Here is a 17,475-nt window from a genome sequence, read left to right as displayed (position 1 = left end):
TTGTATACGTTCAATTCTCAACAGTTTTCAGAGTTATTTCTATGTAAATTTGGAAACAATTTAATAAAATTGAGAACACAAACTATTGCTCTCCTGCTACCTTACAGAAATTAAATATTGTTTTTATTACCTATAGTTCCCCATCGTTGAAGGGATTTTATCAATTTAATCCTATTTTATCGTGCCGTCTATTTCATTTCACTATAGGGTTTTTTTCTAATTTCCGTCGTAATAAGTGAAGCCATTCTAATTTTCATCATTTTTTGGATGGATTTAATGAATACTCCAAAAGTTCTTGTGCTGATTTGACTAAAAAACACCTTCCGATCCGTGAACTTTGAAATCACTGAAAAGCGACTATTAAAGCATATTATTGAAATTACGCAACTGACTTTATTTCTAAAATTCGTCGTACCGTTTTAGAATCCGTCCATCAACATTTTTCATCATTCGAACTAAAAATCACAACAATGTTTACGAAGTTAACGCGCATGTTTTCGTGTAGGACTGCATGACAAATGTTATTCTGCAAAATATCTGCAGGTCAGGCAAGTTTTCCCGGCTGAAGAATAACGACAATTAAAACGATCTGTCGACATTGTCTTCTTCGTCGCACGAAAAAACGTAGGAAATTTGGCTGGTAGGATTTCTTTAATGATAAAAAGCATTTAAATAGATCTCAGCTCACTTTGATTGAACGCGTATGATAGACAACAAACTAGAATATTAGGGAATAACTAATTTTGCATTGTGCGTCATAAAAATGCTGATATTTTTAATAATCTGTGTTGGATAGGACGGGAATAGGCAATTAAGACGATGTAGCAACATACCCTACTTCCACTGAAACGGAAAACACGCGTATCCATATAGAATCATATTATAACCGAACACTACAGCTGTAGCGCATTTTTCCAACGCAGATATCAATTTCGTCTAGATTTAATTGTCTCGCCCTGAAGAATCTGCAATCTGTTGGGACAAGCGACTTTTGTCATTTTTCTGGCACACGTTCCTAACACAGACGTCAAACTGGACTTAGTTTAACATCAAAACATCAAAATGGTCTAGGTTGAAGCGCGGTGTCAAGCAAACTGGTTGAGACGAGGAAACTTTGTCATTTGTTTTGGCTTACTTCCCAAGCACAGCTATCAGATTAGTATAGGTTTAGATCCTCGTAAAGGAACCTTCGACCTGTTGGTACGAGGAGATTTTGTTACTTTTTTTTAAATCACGTTATGACTATAATGGCGTCTTTTCCAACCAATCACGAAGCTAAGATTTCCGGTTGTGTAATGCTCTATTATTTTCAATTTTTTAATAGTACATATTTTGAAATCAATAGGTTTCATCATTGGTGTGAATGCGTAAAAGATTTTCCGATCGATTGGCGTAAAAATATTTAAAATCGATCTGCAAACCGCTAAATTTTTAACGCTCAAATTCTCTCATTTTTTCGTGACGCTCGGTTTTTTCGGTTTTTTGGAATGACACCCTATTCCAAACCTTGGCACAAGACGTAATCCTACGTCAAAAAATTTAGACCGGAAGTTTTGTTTGGAATTAACCATGAAATCGATCTTAAAAGAGGTTTTGCAGGTTTTATTTGAAATTTGGTTTAAAAAATTGAATTAGACTTGGAATAGGGCTTGAAATTGGACTTGAACAAGGGGCTGGCAATCCTATCCTTACTCTATCACCCTTATTCTGTGAGGCGAGTGACGTGACTACTTTGGAGTCGCCGCGAATCAGGTGACAATTGTCACCTAGGTGATTCGGTGACACAGTTTGTCACTTAGGTGACAGGGGTTTGTTACCTAGGTGACACGGTTGTCACCTAGGTGACCCGACTCGCCGTGGCGAGTCACGGCGAGCGACAATTGTCGTATTGAGTCACATGACTTCGCAGAATAAGGGTATATGTGTTTGATAGTAGCCAACATCTACTGCCGGCGTGGGTATTATTTGCAAAAATCTGGCTAAGATTTGAAAATAGCAGACGAAAACGAGAAACCAGAAGGAGGAAAGTTATAAGTAGACGAAAACTGGAAACGAAGAAACGAAAAAAGGGAAGAGGAAAGCCAAAAAACGGACAAGAAAATTACGAAGAAAAACGAAACCATGAAATAGAAAAACACGGTACAGATAAAGAAAAACGAAAGTAAAAGAGAAGAAATGGAGAGAAAAAGGAGATAAATGAGAGCAAAAACTGGGACTGGAAAATGATTTTTAGGTTTATTTCAGTGCATAATTTTAAATCCAATTTCAACTTCATATCAAACCCGATTTCAACTTTAATTTCAAGTCTTATGTCAAGTCCAATTCCGAATCTAATTTAATACCAATTTCAACTAAAATTTCAAGTCCAATTTCAAATGAAGTCCTTCAAATCCTCTCTTAAGTACAATTTCATGTTTAATTCCAAGCAAATCTTCCAGCCCAATTTTTTATCCAAACAATCCAATTTTCAGTCCAATTTCCAGTTCAGTTTGAAATAAAGCTTCGAGCCCACATTAGGGTATTTTGCTGCTTCGTCGTAATTGCCTATTCCCGTCCTATCCAAGACAAATTATTAAAAAAATCGGCATTTTTCTGACACTCAATGAAAAACTAGTTATTCCCTAATATTTTAGTTTGTTGTCTATCATACGCGATCAATTAAAGTGAGCTGAGATCTATTTAAATGCTTTTTATCATTAAAGAAGTCCTATCAGCCAAATTTCCTACGTTTTTTCGTGCAACAAAGAAGAAAATGTCGACTAATCGTTTTAATTTCCGTCATTCATAAATGAAAATAACTCACGCAAGGCGTTGTCGCTATTCTACAGCCAGGAAAACTTGCTGACCTGCTCAAATTTTGCAGAATAACATTTGTCATGCTGTCCTACACAAATACATGCGCGTTAGCTTCGTAAACATTGTTGTGATTTTTAGTTCGGACAATGAAAAATTTTAATGGACGGATTTTAAACCGGTACGACGGATTTAAGAAATAAAGTCAGTTGCGTAATTACAATAATATGCTTTAATAATCGCTTTTCAGTGATTTCAGAGTTCACGGATCGGAAGGTAAGTGTGTTTTAGTCAAATCAGCACAAGAACTTTTGAAGTATTCATTAAATCCATCCAATAAATGATGAAAATTAGAATGGCTCTACTTACTACGACGGGAATTAGAAATAAACCCAAGTTAACATTAAAATCTTATTTAATGCCCTATACAGTGGACCCCCGTTCGTTTGAACGATTCTTCACTAACGGGATTGGTTTTTAATTTGAACAACTGGCAACCCTAAATATGCTGGAACTTGTGTGAACTGGTCGCCCTACTCTTTGTTATTGTTTTGGTGTTTTGATTCAGTTGAAAGTTGGAAGCAGCGAATATTTCATTCTCCGATCGAATTTCTATCATAATCGTTGGGAAAACGCAATGTGAAACAGATTAAACACGCTAGATCAGTACAAACAAATCGCGTTTATGCGCATTGTCTGCATAAGCAAATGATGTCATGTTGAGAATGACATTTGAACCATTTTTAATTTGCACGTCGTGCAAACCAACGGGGTGCAAATTAAAAAGTGTTCAGATTAAAAACGGTCAAACGAACGGGGGTCCACGGTATCAAATCCGATTTCAAGTCTAATTTCACCTCTAATTTCTAGTCCAGTTCCAAATCTAATTTCTGGTCCAATTTTAACTTTGATATCAATTCCGATTACACTTAAAAATCCGGTTATCGTTAGGTTATCGACCGGTATTTTTTATGACCGCCCAGCTAGCACCAACTCGTATATCAATGTACGAAAAGTATCGTAAATATCTCCTAACAAACTCGAAATCGTAACTAAAGCTGGATAAAGTGGAATCAAGTTGATTTTTTTTGTCGTATATAGTGCTAATGACTGACATACATACGATTTTCAGCACAAAATCGTAGAGTAGTACGGAGCGACTCGCGCTTAATCGGATATTATTCGAATATAAATACTTATATAATCGTAACGCTCCAAATTAGTCCTAATCACGTATATCGCCTCCAAAATTGTACGGATATGCCAATTTTGCGCATAAAATACGATTTGTTTAGCATGTATATCTGTACGTAATGCTGATTTTTACCTTTTTTTATACACATGAAAATGCTAGCTGGGCGGTATCTAATAATAGGTTGTTAGAGTCAATAGGATCGTAGCAACTAGTACTGCAATTGTCCTGTACTCTGGCTGCGAAGTCTGTCGTATAAAAACAGAAGGTCAAATTTCGATAACGGAATGTAGCGCCTAGGCTTTGCTTTTTTTGTTGCTTTTTACCTCTTGATAGATGCACCACACTATGATTTTTCGATTTTTTAGGCCAAAATATTCTTCAGAAAGGTCGGGTACCCCAACTATTGTTAATGGCTCTGTAAAAGTTTTAATGTAATTGGTACCAAACCACATAAATCACGGGATGAGTCAATTCGTGAATGCGAGCTCATCTTATATTTAGCTCCATTTAGAAATCTAAATCATAAAATTACCAATACATTCTCGGCACCAAAAACCAATGAATCAATCTACAATTACTGGCATAGAATAATCCCGAGAAGGAAATCATCCTGCATAACCTCCAAATTAAAGGATCGAATAATATTTTTTGCCAATTTAGGCTATTGTCTCCGCTATTTGGATTTTACTTTTCACGTCCTATCCCTAAGCTGCAACATTGTCATCACGCAGGGGGAGGGAATCACCTTTCAAACAGATAGATAGACAGCAGCAAGTCAGCACACGGACCGGTAACGCCAACGGACGGAGACGGGGTGATTACGATGATGTCATAATGAAATACATACACCCTTTCTCGCCATATAGGGTGTAAACTTGTGGAAGGGGGTGCGTTTTCATCGCAATTATCATAGTTCCCCTGCACTGCTCTGCGCTGCACTGCTGGCTGGTCGGGCAGGGTGCAGTAGATCAATTTCACTTTTGCTGCCCATTGTTTGTTAGTTCTTTTCTTCCAGACCGGGATTCGAAACCGCTCTTTTCCGTCCGTTTATATATTTATTTGCTTTTCAAACCCCTTAGCCGCACACGACCGAAACCGACCGAGCGGCACAGTTTTCCTCCCATGCCGGATTTAATTGCAATTTTTCTTTATAATTTATTTTATTTGCTCGGCTGGATTATACCTACAGACAGCACAGCAGCGGTATCTGGAGCGATGAAGTTTTCCGTCGCGCGCGCTGCACCGATGCCTAAAATCCGGTGTAATCAAGTGGAACATATTTTTGTTTTGGGTCTTATCGCTGTCATATATCAGCCCGACAGAACAGGACCAAGGGGAACTGGCTCTATCTACCCAGTTAGACGCGCAGCGTGTGGCTTCTTTTTGCCGCCGAATTAGGACGCTTTTTGGATGGCTTTTTGCTTGGTTCGATGTGCTGGTCAGGATTAGTTCCTCGTCGTGTTGCCCTTCGTCAGGAACGGTTATCGCGTGGGGAGACATAAGATTAGGATGTGTATTAGTTGGTTCTGATGTGGTGCTTGGTTTGATTCTGATCATATCATTGATTTAGTGTCAAGTATAGCCTTTAAATAGAAAAATATTTCTGCACACTTTGTGTGACGAGTTCTTCCTTAATATCTACAGCCATTTTTTAATTGTTTACTCTCTGCTCAGCGGTTGGACAATAATTAATGTGTGTAATTTATGTTTTTAAATTAACAATTTATTGCATGCCAACTGTAAGCAGTTTTATACGAATGAAAATATACGCAACGTCAATATATTCCAGAATAAATATTGATCATGTACAAGCTCTCGTGCAGATGAACTATTGTTGGAACAGGAAATCATTATTTTATTTTTTAATAATACTTTTGACGTGAATTTATAACAATCATGGTTCAGTTTTGAATGACTGTTTAAAAACTAAGAGAGATAAACGCTTTTCGCCACTCGGTCCAGTCAACTACTTAACACAAAACTCTCCAAAAAATATGACTAAAGTTTAAATTGTCATACGTTATACTTTAGAACTACGAGTTCTTCCAAAAAAAACACCTACCTTTTTATTTAAAAAATGCCAGCCCTTCGGTTGATTGCGGAAAGTAGTTTTCGTTTCGTAGCCAATTTCATATTGTCCAAAAAGGGAAAAAAATAATTGCCGTCATTTATCGTTATGGGCTGATGGGGAGAAACCAAACCCTCTTGTCGAGCGGTTCTCGGTTTACGCAAAGTTTGGCAATAAACCCTGAAATCTATCGTATAAAGGAGGTTTTTTATCAACGCTTTACAGTCGTTGATTCGGCTCATATATCTTCGTCCTTTTGAATTTGAAAGCAACCGCGCTCCCAAGCGACAGAGCCAGAGAGAGAGAGAGGGTGAATGGAAGGCATAATTCAGGACAGCGTAAAAATGTTTCAGTGCAGTCAGTGTGCACAGAAGAAAATAGAAATACATAGTAAAGAAAACCAGATTGGCAAAAGGGACATTAAACTAATGTTTTGTTAATTTGAGAAATAAATTTTCATTCGTTTGCTCGTCTGCTGAGTGCAGTTTATCATTGGAAAGCCGCAGCAGGTACTTTAGTCGTAATTTTCTATTTGAACTCGTTTCGATTTCATTCATATATGATATTGTATTCATTTATTTATGTATTTATTTATTTAAAAGGCAAAGCTTAGGTGCTAGATTCCGTTTCCGACACTTGAGTTTTTGTTTTTACGATAGACTTCACAGTCAGCTAAAACGGTACAGGACAATTACGGGGCTACTATCCTATTGACTTTTACTGCCTCTCACAATCGGGATTCGGACATACGTAGACTGGATGATGGTGATGATGATGACGATGATGATGATGCAACGCAACGAAAAATAGCCTAATCAGCGTCTGTTCCCATGTCATAGGCGGTTATTGACGATTCCTCAACCAAGTGAACGATTGTACTCCTATTTAGGAGCGGCTCACGACAGCGTCTGACCTATGGTGGGCAACTGAATTAAAAAATTTGTGGTCTCAGCACTACAGCTAAGATGGCAGCTTCATAGCGAGACTCGGTACCGTGGCCCTAGTAAGAGAACTTACCCAAATCCAGCAATACTACGAACAGTCAAGGCAATTCGGCTCGAAACATTCCGCATGGATAAAGGCGATGAAATAAGAAGAATTGAAGCTTTTTTCCATGTGTGGACTCATTACTGCGACCAGCATAGTTGATCTATTGTAATATCGCCCGGGTGTTTGCTGTATGACCTGCACTGCATTTCTTTTTGCTATAATCGCTATTGAGTGAGCGATATGCTTATTAAATTGTATGCGTTCTTGCGTGTATTGGGGCTTACCCTTCCTTCAAAGCTTGATCTATTTTACCCACATATTACTCGCTGCCAGCGCTATCCCATACTATAGCCGTTCCTGGCGAGAACTCATTCGTACCTCTGACCAGTACACTTAACTATAGGAGGGACATTTGCACCGTCAAGAGGCTTCAGAGGGTAAATATAGAATTCAGCACGAAGGAAGGGTAAATAGAGGGGCCTGAGAATAAACCCATGCTAAAGTCACTTGACACCGAATGGCCTGATTCTACTAAGATTCGATCCCACGACCACTCGCTTGTCAAAGCAGACTCGGTAACCTTGCGGCTACGGAGCCCCCCAGAATTGAAGCTTGGTACCTGGAACTGCAGGTCACTGAATTTCGTGGGTAGCGACAGGGTGCTGCTCGATCACTCAGAACCCCGAGAGATCGGCATCGTAGCACTGCAGAAGATCTATCGTAAAGGCGAGAAGGTGTGAAAGATCCGTGACGGCAAGATCTAATTTTACCAGAGGTGGAGCGATCAACGAGTTGAGAACGGACATTGTAGTGAAGGGCATTCTCAGTTACAGCATCATTAACGTTGACTGCCCGCAAGAAGGTAGACCCAACGATGTGAAGAAAGTGTTCTACGCGAGGGCTACTCGCCACGGGACATCAATATCGTTATCGGGGAGATGAACGCCCAAGTCGATAAGGAAGTGATGTATAGACCGGTGATAGCATCCCATAGCCTGCACTCCGACACGAACGATTACGGCCTACGATGTGTAAACTTCGCAACTTCCCGAGGCTTGGTGATCTGAAGCAACTTTTTCCCACGCGATGACATCCCTAATGCAACTTGGAGACCAACGTACAATGAGCCAGATTGACCACGTTCTCATAGACGGCCGGCTCTTCTCTAAAAACACGAACATACGTTCCCTGCGAGGTGCGGATATTAACTCTGGCCATCACCTAGTAGCACTATATGTGCGCTCAAAACTGTCAACTGTATACCAGACGTGCCAAATCCGTTCTCCTCGGCTGAACATTAGGCAGCTGAATAAATCGCAATTTGCCGAGAGCTTCGTGCGAATACTACCTTCTTCCGAGGAGTTTGGTGCCTCAAACCTCGCAGAAGGTTGGGCCAGAATACTCTCAGCCATCGAAGATGGCACGCTCGGCATTCGTGGAAGAGCCTTGTATTTCTACAAAATGATTATTTTGATGGGAAATGCCAACAAGCGGTGCAGAGGAAAAGTCAGAGGGGTTGAGTACAAGACACGACCGCATGGATTACGTATGACTATGTAAGTCTCTTTGTAGCATGATTTTGAACATTTTACTAACCCTTCTGAGATAATTTGGTGGCCCTGAAAATGACCGTTTAATGATGGTGATGCGACTTCCGTTCAACGATGGAAACTCTGAATAATTTGGAGTCGTAAATTATTCTACCGTCGACACAGCCCTCAGCTAGAAATGTACGATAGAAATTTTGAAATCCAAAGCTAAACGAAGCCCATCTCGAGGACTGCTGGGATAGCGTTAAAGCAGCCATTAACGGTGCAGCGGAAGGTGCCATTGGGTTCGCTGAGAGGAGTCGACGTAACGACTGACTGGTTCGGCGAGGAATGCCAGAGGATTCGGTACAATCATTATTGAATGAAGTATATGGTTCGGTACGACCATAGATGAATGCAATGGTTCGGTACGACCATTGGTAATTAAGATGTTTCTATATGGTTATAAATTAAATAGTTCAGTACGACCATTATAAATTAATCTTTTTTTGAAACGATGATTCTACAATTGATGAAGGGACGGTAAGGGAAAGTAATGAAGAAGGATTTTTTCCGGGAATGAAGGGGAAGGGTGGAAAGGAAGAGGGGGGGGGGGTAATAGGTAGCTATGCTTAACAAGTTGTCGTTGTGACTCCTATCTTTTGTCCAATGCTGGAAGGTGCATGGGTAGAACCAAGCTGTAATCAGAGATTATAACCGGATTTGAACCCACAACACCTGCCAGGGCGTGTCGCTCACTGGTACCCGTGGACCTTTGAACCACAGAGGCGCTGGGTCCAGCTTGCGCCAACTTGTTAAGCATAGCTACCTATTACCCCCCCCCACTTCCTTTCCACACTTCCCCTTCATTCCCGGAAAAAAATCCTTCTTCATTACTTTCCCTTACCGTCCCTTCATCAATTGTAGAATCATCGTTTCAAAAAAATATTAATATATGCCTGACCGCATTTCAATGTCATGACTAAAGTCACGAGTTTGGTCAACATTATAAATTAAATGATCTGGTATGATCATTACTAGATGAAGTATATGGTTCGGTACGACCATTGATAAGAAAAAAATGATTCGGTACAGTTATTATTAAGTGTAGTAGTATGACCATTGATAAGAAAAATGATTTGGTACAATCATTATTGAATGAAGTATATGGTTCGGTACCATTTACTCATTTTCATGATTGAAAGCTACTATACACTGAAGTCGCTTTCTACGCGGTTTTTTTACGCGGTTTTCGGAATTTATGCGGTTTTTTACGCGGTTTTCGGAATTTACGCGGTTTTGATTTACGCAGGACGTATCCTTCGCGTAAAAAGCGACTTGAGTGTATAAGTACGTTAAAGTTGTTTGGAAAATGTTTTGTACCTCACTTACCTTATACTGGGGCTGTGAACCATTTCGCGAAATTTTTAACTTTCTAGTTAAAATTTGACAGCTTGATGGTTATTTCTCCTCGTGTGGTTAAAATCAGTTCAGAATGCGAACCATTTCTTATTTGACAGATTCACAGTTGTTTTACTCAATGAGAGCATATATAAGGTGAGGATGAAGATATGTTTCTATAACAGCGAATTTATTTATTCAGTCCAGGTTGGAATTGGATGAATTTTTGGTGTTAATTTGCTCCTATTTGATAGATAAAATTTATCTCATTTCATTTCGGGTTGAATAAACAAATTTGTTATAGTTTAACATACAACATCCATACATCCATACATTGGTGAAAAAAAAATTCAAGGAAAAATCAGTGAAACACATCGAAGCTCTTTCCTCACCTGTGGCATATCTCATTGGCTCTCAGAACTTGGTTAAAACTAACCATGCTCCCGAGCAGGGTTATTTTCGTAAAACCATCGTACTGTCAAATTTTAACCAAAAAGTTAAAAATTTCGCGAAATGGTTCACAGCCTGAGTTGACGGTCCAATAAACATTGACATCACTACGGATCGCTCCTGCCTTGTCTTGTCCATCATTTTTGAACGAAATTAATCTAAATGTAATGCTTGACTATTGAAACTATGTGAAGAATTGCAAGCAATTAACTGACGCAGAACAGCAGATCAAATGTTCCAAACCATTCTCGGATAAGAGAGTCGCTGATTTTCCTAGCTATGAAAATTGCTGCGTCACGTCAAAAGCACAAATATTCCTTCAACCCTGTTTCCGAGCAAGACAACAGTTCCGAACAAACTCTTGCAGCATATGGATGCAATCTGGCAAAAGGAAAGGGTGACCGCTCACTTTTCTATGAAGTTTCACTTTTAGGACTTCAAATTGGACTAGATTTAATGGTTTGGTGGTGGTTTTACATTTCAACAAAATTGTTTACGTTCAGGGCCGAATGTTCAGCTTTAATGTTTAAATGCTAACTCTGGTTGAAGGAGAGGGGTGGTTTCGCAGTCCGGCGTACTTCCCAAGCACAGATAACAAATGGGACTAGGTTTAATCGCGTTCGTAAAGAGTTTTGTTGGGACGAGTGGACTTTATCACTCTTTCTGGCGTACTTTCCAAGCACAGATATCAAATTGGTCTAGGTTCAATCGTCGCAAAGAATCTTCGATCTGTTGGTTCATTTGGGTCAATTCTTAGAAGATTTTTCGATCGATTGGTGTAGGAAAATTGAAAATCGATCAAGAAACCGCTAAGCTATTTGCGTTCAAAACCTGACCAGTTTTCGAGAAAGATTTTTTGGAATGACTAACCCAAACCTTGCCGTAAGACGTAGTTCTACGTCAAAAATGATTCGGTACAATCATTATTGAGTGAAGCATATGGTTCGGTACGACCATAGATGAAGCAAATGGTTTGGTACGACCATTGGTAATTAGGATGCTTCTATATTGTCCTAAATTGACTGGTTCGGTACAACCATCATAAATTAAATAATTCGGTACGATCGTTACTAGATGAAGTATATAGTCCGGTACAACCGTTAATAAGAGAAATGTTTCAGTACAATTATTGTTGAATGAATTATTGGTTCGGTACAACCAAAGATGAATGAGATGGTTCGGTATGAACATAGGTTTTGTTTGGGCATTCGGTACGACTATCAAAAATTAAACGATTCGGTACGATCATTATTGGATGAAATACACGGTTCGGTACGACCATAGAGAAATGAATAGACATGAAATGAAATGGTTCGATATGACCACCTTAAAGTGATCTTGTTACCTGCGATATTTAAGTATATTAGTTTACTGATATTATCTGTGTTCCAAGTTATAAGTAATTAATTAAGTTCAAGTTTTTGCACAATAATTTCATCCGAGTTGGCGGTAGCTCATGAAATTTGAAGAAAACTTCAAAGGTTGAACTTATACCGCACCTTATTCTCTACTGTGTACACAAATTATAAAATTTTAAAAAATAAAAGGTAGAATCTACTATTTCATCGTATTTTTGTTTTTGTTTCAGTTTGATTCTTAAGATAATTAATACATGCCAAAATAACTTTTCGCCTTTACTTGGCTATTTTAACACTATACAGTCAATCAATCAATTAGTAATTTGTTTAAAACTTTTACTAGACTTTTTCCGACAATATGTTTGCACAAACTGGCGGTTTGGTATAACATCGAAAATGTTCTGATCCTAATGAATATAGTAGAAATTTATAGCTAATGTAATTGCCGATGCGGAACGTTGCACACCGCATCGTCAGAATATATATGTGGCATGGCCATCGGATCGGCGAGGCTGTTAAAAAATTCATCATCACTAAATGAATTTCAATGATCCTCTTCATCCAATCAGCCAATGAATTCTAAATTAAATTGCTCTTAATTTTCACCATTCTGAGCATTCCAGCTCGCATCCAAGCTCACATCCAAGCTCGCAATCCGATATCCGTGGTTCATTCGGACGAAAAGGACAAGTGCAATTATAGAAATTTTTACATCCATTTCGTTCGGCTGGCCGGTCGTTTAGTTGCGACAAGTGCAGATTGTGGAAATGGTTCGATCGCTGACGCTCGCTGGTGTGGAATCCAAAATACCCGCCGGCACACTCGAAGAATTCAATCGAGGCCAGTTCGTCGGCGTCCTGACCTTTCCTACTTGCCCCCCGGGGGAAGAGGATGAAAAAAAATCGTTCCCTCGTCAAAACGAAGTGCATCAATATTCCATAGCCCAATGGATCTGAAGCGATGAGAAACCGTGAGCACCGTCCAAATGGGCCATGCTGGAAGCGGATACTTTGCCATCGACGAATTAGATGCTTTGGATGTTAGAACATACGGTGGTGCAAGGTGGGTGTGAGCGAGCAAGGAGGGGGGGTTGAAGACCGAACGAATAGGTGAAATACAATAAGGATAACTAATGGCTTTCGAACGTGATAGTTTTACACCGGCCAGCCTTCACGGGGAATCCGAAACCAGGGTTGATAGGAAAGTGTCGTGTGATTTGCGGTGTACGATAAGAAGAAAGGGACGAACCGCGATAAGAGTGCTAATAAATGTCCGGTAGATCGAGTACCATTGAATGGCTTTTTCATCAGTCGGTGCTCTGTTTCGCTGTGTTGCACATTTTTAGCTCGCAGTTGGGGGATGTTTTTATGAGAATAGAAATTTGTCCTTGCGCTCTTGTGGTGATTTATTTTTAAACTATCTAGACGCCCTTGATAGTTTTCGAAAGTATGAAATTTAGTGTAAAATATATTCGTCTATCCCGGATTAGTCGTATCTAATTAAAATTGTTAAATTATTACTCTGCCATTCGGAACTTACCCGAGGAAAAACTTAACCTCTGCCATGTTCTAACAGCTTCAAACCAGGAAACTCTCATTCCCGGTTCCGAGCACAGTGTTTTTCAATTGCCGTATCACGCCCTTCCAATAAGAACACAATCAAACTTGATGATTTATTATTCTCCCAACAAGACTCATTAAGGTACAGAAATATCCCCCTGGCTAATCATGGGTCCAACCCGTGTCGAACAGCCATCCCGGTGTTTCCCATGCTTTCGCAGAACACCGAACCAGATGAATGTAAGGTGCCTTCGGCGAGTGGCCTTTCGTTTCCGCTGGATTCCCGATTTGCTGTAGAAAGCCAAAGGAAATTAGGCGCAACACTGTTCTGGCTTCTGGGGGCCGGCTTTTGCTTTTGATAAATTAATTGCGTAATTCGGGAAATGTCCAGTTCGTGTGCCGACGGACGTGCAGGTGTGAGAGTGATTGTACATTTACTTTCGCTCCTGTTTAATGTTGCGTTGTTTGCTAGAGCTTTAGCATCGAATGCTATAATCTCCAGGAGTGAGAAAAATTCAGGTGGTCTATGCGTGATAATTCAATTTAACATGCGGTGCAGAATATATGACCAAACTTTGCGATTTTAGGATATTCCTTGTTTATTTGAATTTTTTCGTTTTGTGTATTACGGCAATAGTCTAGTGTTAAAAAGCTCGCATAGATTTCATTGTTTTTCACTTACCGAGTGTCTACATTACTGATCTGGAGATTTGTAAAATGTAAACGGAGACCTCCTTTACCGTTCAAATGTATGATTACTCTAATTGACAGAAAATAAAGTAAATCTCTACAAGTTGTAAACTTTAAACTTCATTATGTAATTAAATTTTCGTCTTACGACATAGCCTGATGAAAATAATTCCTTCAATTTACTCTAATGTAGGTTGTTGCACTCCAGCACACAGCCCACCTTCTTCCGTCTATTTTTAGCCACCTTTGAATACTAGATTCGTCGTGGAGCTGCATGAGTTCCTAGTTCATCGTTTGCCTTCAGACTCCGTTTTCTTGTACGCGTAGGTTTAGCATTTTAGCATTTTAGCATTCGTCTCTCGAATACTCCGACCATTTGCATCTTGTACAGGGTACATTTTGAACGGGGGCTTAGTCCGTTCGACAACAATAGTTTGTGAAGTCCGTAGTCAGCACGACTTTCACCTCCGAATCTCATAGGCTGATGATAGACAGATTCGTCAACTACCACGAACCGATCGCCGTCAATCGTTACACTAGTTACTACTCAGGCCTCAATTCCGTCGGCCATCATGTGCTTTGTTTTGGACGTATTCACCTTTAACTCAACCCAGTCTGGTTCATGTGTTAATCTGGTCTACTGTTCAGTAACTGTCACAGATGTTCTGCCGGCAAAGCCTAAATCATAGGCACATCAGGCGAATTTACTAAATTTCTTGACGATCATGCCTCGCGTGTTAATAACCGAGCGGTTCATAAGACCCTGTAACGCTAGGTTGAACAGCAGCTATGAGAGACCATTACGTTGACGAAGCCTCCTGTGGAACTCGAATGAACTCGACAATTTACCTGAAATCCGCACACAACACTTCGATTTAGCCGGTGTGATCAGTTTTCGTCCAAGATTTACCAAAGCTCTTAACAGTCGATGGTATCATATGCAGCTTTGAAGTCAACGAAAAAGTGGAGCGAAATTCTGTTGAATTCACCATCTTTTTGGGGGATCTACCGCGGCGTTAATATTTGTTCCCTTTTTTACCGTTTTTCAACGAAACCGGGCGCCTGTCCGCAAGTGGTGAGATTCTGCTGAAAATCATTTGGGAAGCACTTGAAGGTGGCTTTGGGAACCGTGATCGCACGATAGTTTGCATAGTACAGCTTGTTACTTTTCTTTTCACTTCACCAGTTGCAATAGCAATAGCAGTTTAGTGTCCCATATTCTTATAATTCGTCACTTTTTCCGGGCCCATTTTAATAAGTTCCGCTCCAGTGTCATCCTTCCCAGCCAATTTAATTGTAATTCAACTGCTGTTTCATGAATACCGCACCGTCGAGCATGCCGTATGTCCAAGTATGTTCTCCGCTACGCTGTTAATGGCTGTTTTGATGTTATGCCAATAGTCCTCAAGAGGGGCTTCGTGGAACTCGACCTCTTTCGGCAGCGTAGTTTTCGACGGCATTGAGCTGCTTCTACCAGATGAGATTTACCCGAGACTGGCGTCGGTACCGAGTATTATTAACTAGGAAGAGATTTAAACGCATAAATCGATAATCAGCAGGTCCTCTTTCTTCTATAGCAGCATAGAGAAAGGGTGACTCATGCTGTATCAAAAACTTGTCTCTATTGTACTCGGACCTAGGCTACTCGCCGTCAATTCGTTGAGCGTCTTAATTGACACTTGTAAGTCGGCTTCAACCTGGTCAAGCCATCTGAACCGTTGGGCCCCTCTATTCCTGGAATACAGTAGATTTAACTGCACAGTCGTCTGACATCCTTGCGACGTGACCAGCCCACCATTACCTTCCGATTTTCGCCAGGTGTACGATGGGAATCTCCTCAAGCAGTCCTTGATTGAAAACTAGCTTTTCACTGTTTCAATAGCCACGCGTTTGAACTGGGTCAAATTCCTGGAACATTTGGCTCCCGGTGGCAAACTATTGTATATTTTAGGTCCTGTATAAAAAAGCGATCGCGGAGTCGTCTGTTTCTAAAAACGAGGCAGTCTAAAGTCAAAAGCACCTCTAGTGTTGCGACAATGTCTCAACCAAACTGCATTTCTTGCAACATTCACTTAAGATATTCAGGCAATATACCAAATTTCATTTTACGTATAAACATCAAGCTGTTGTAAATTATTCTTTGTTTCATTGACATCCATTGGAGCATATATAACACAAGATTCGTAGGTGTTAAACGTCCACATTTGAGTAATAATCTCATTATCTTATTTTGCAACCTTTTTAGCCTTTGCACTTGTGCATCTGACACCAAAAACAGCACCGTTGCGCAGTGATCGAAATACGGCAATATAACTGATCTTACATATGTTAGTTTGGACCAAAAGGACACAGTACTTCATACTTTATAGCAATCTTTTTTTGCCTTTCTACTATATAAATATATAGTATATTGCCTTTCTACTATATAAATATATAGTATAAAGGTATAGAAATCACTTGGAAAACCGGAAATGGAAAGAAGCTCCTGCGGGCCGAATGTCATATACCATTCGACTCAGTTTCGAAAACTGAGCATTTTCTGTGTGTGTGTATGTTTGTGTGTGTGTGTGTGTGTGTGTGTGTGTGTGTGTGTGTGTGTGTGTGTGTGTGTGTGTGTGTGTGTGTGTGTGTGTGTGTGTGTGTGTGTGTGTGTGTGTGTGTGTGTGTGTGTGTGTGTGTGTGTGTGTGTGTGTGTGTGTGTGTGTGTGTGTGTGTGTGTGTGTGTGTGTGTGTGTGTGTATGTGTGTGTGTGTGTGTGTATGTGTGTGTGTGTGTGTGTGTATGTGACGCTTTTAATCTCACTCACTTTTCTCGGAGATGGCTGGACCGATTTTAATGTTCTTAGTGTCAAACGAAAGGTCTAGGTGTCCCATTGGTCGCTATTGAATTTCATACTGATCGGACTTTTAGTTCAAAAGTTATGTATAAAAATATGAAAAATATGGGACTTCATTATCTCATAGGTCCCTTAACCGATTTGAACAAAATTGATTGCATATGAAAGAGGAGCCTTGCAAACCCTTAACTTCCAAATTTCATGACGATTGGGCTTGTAGTTTGAAAGTTACATAAAGAAATGTGAAAAAATAGTATTTAAAACATATTTTTGTAACATATAAGCATTAATTCAATGAAAAACATCACACATTTTATTATTATTTGAAAATTACTACTGAGATCTATCAAACGAAACCGAGTTATTTAAAATCGGACAGTTCATTCAAAAGTTATTTAAACTTTAACACTTAAGCACCGTATATTAAACCGTTAAAACGTGTGAATTCAAAACAAATGTTGATTGTATTCAATGTGTGTGATGTATGTATGTATGTATGTATGTATGTATGTATGTATGTATGTATGTATGTATGTATGTATGTATGTATGTATGTATGTATGTATGTATGTATGTATGTATGTATGTATGTATGTATGTATGTAT

Source organism: Sabethes cyaneus, chromosome 3 (genome assembly GCF_943734655.1).
Source record: "Sabethes cyaneus chromosome 3, idSabCyanKW18_F2, whole genome shotgun sequence".
NCBI lineage: Eukaryota > Metazoa > Arthropoda > Insecta > Diptera > Culicidae > Sabethes > Sabethes cyaneus.
Note: the sequence above shows the minus strand (reverse complement) of the source record.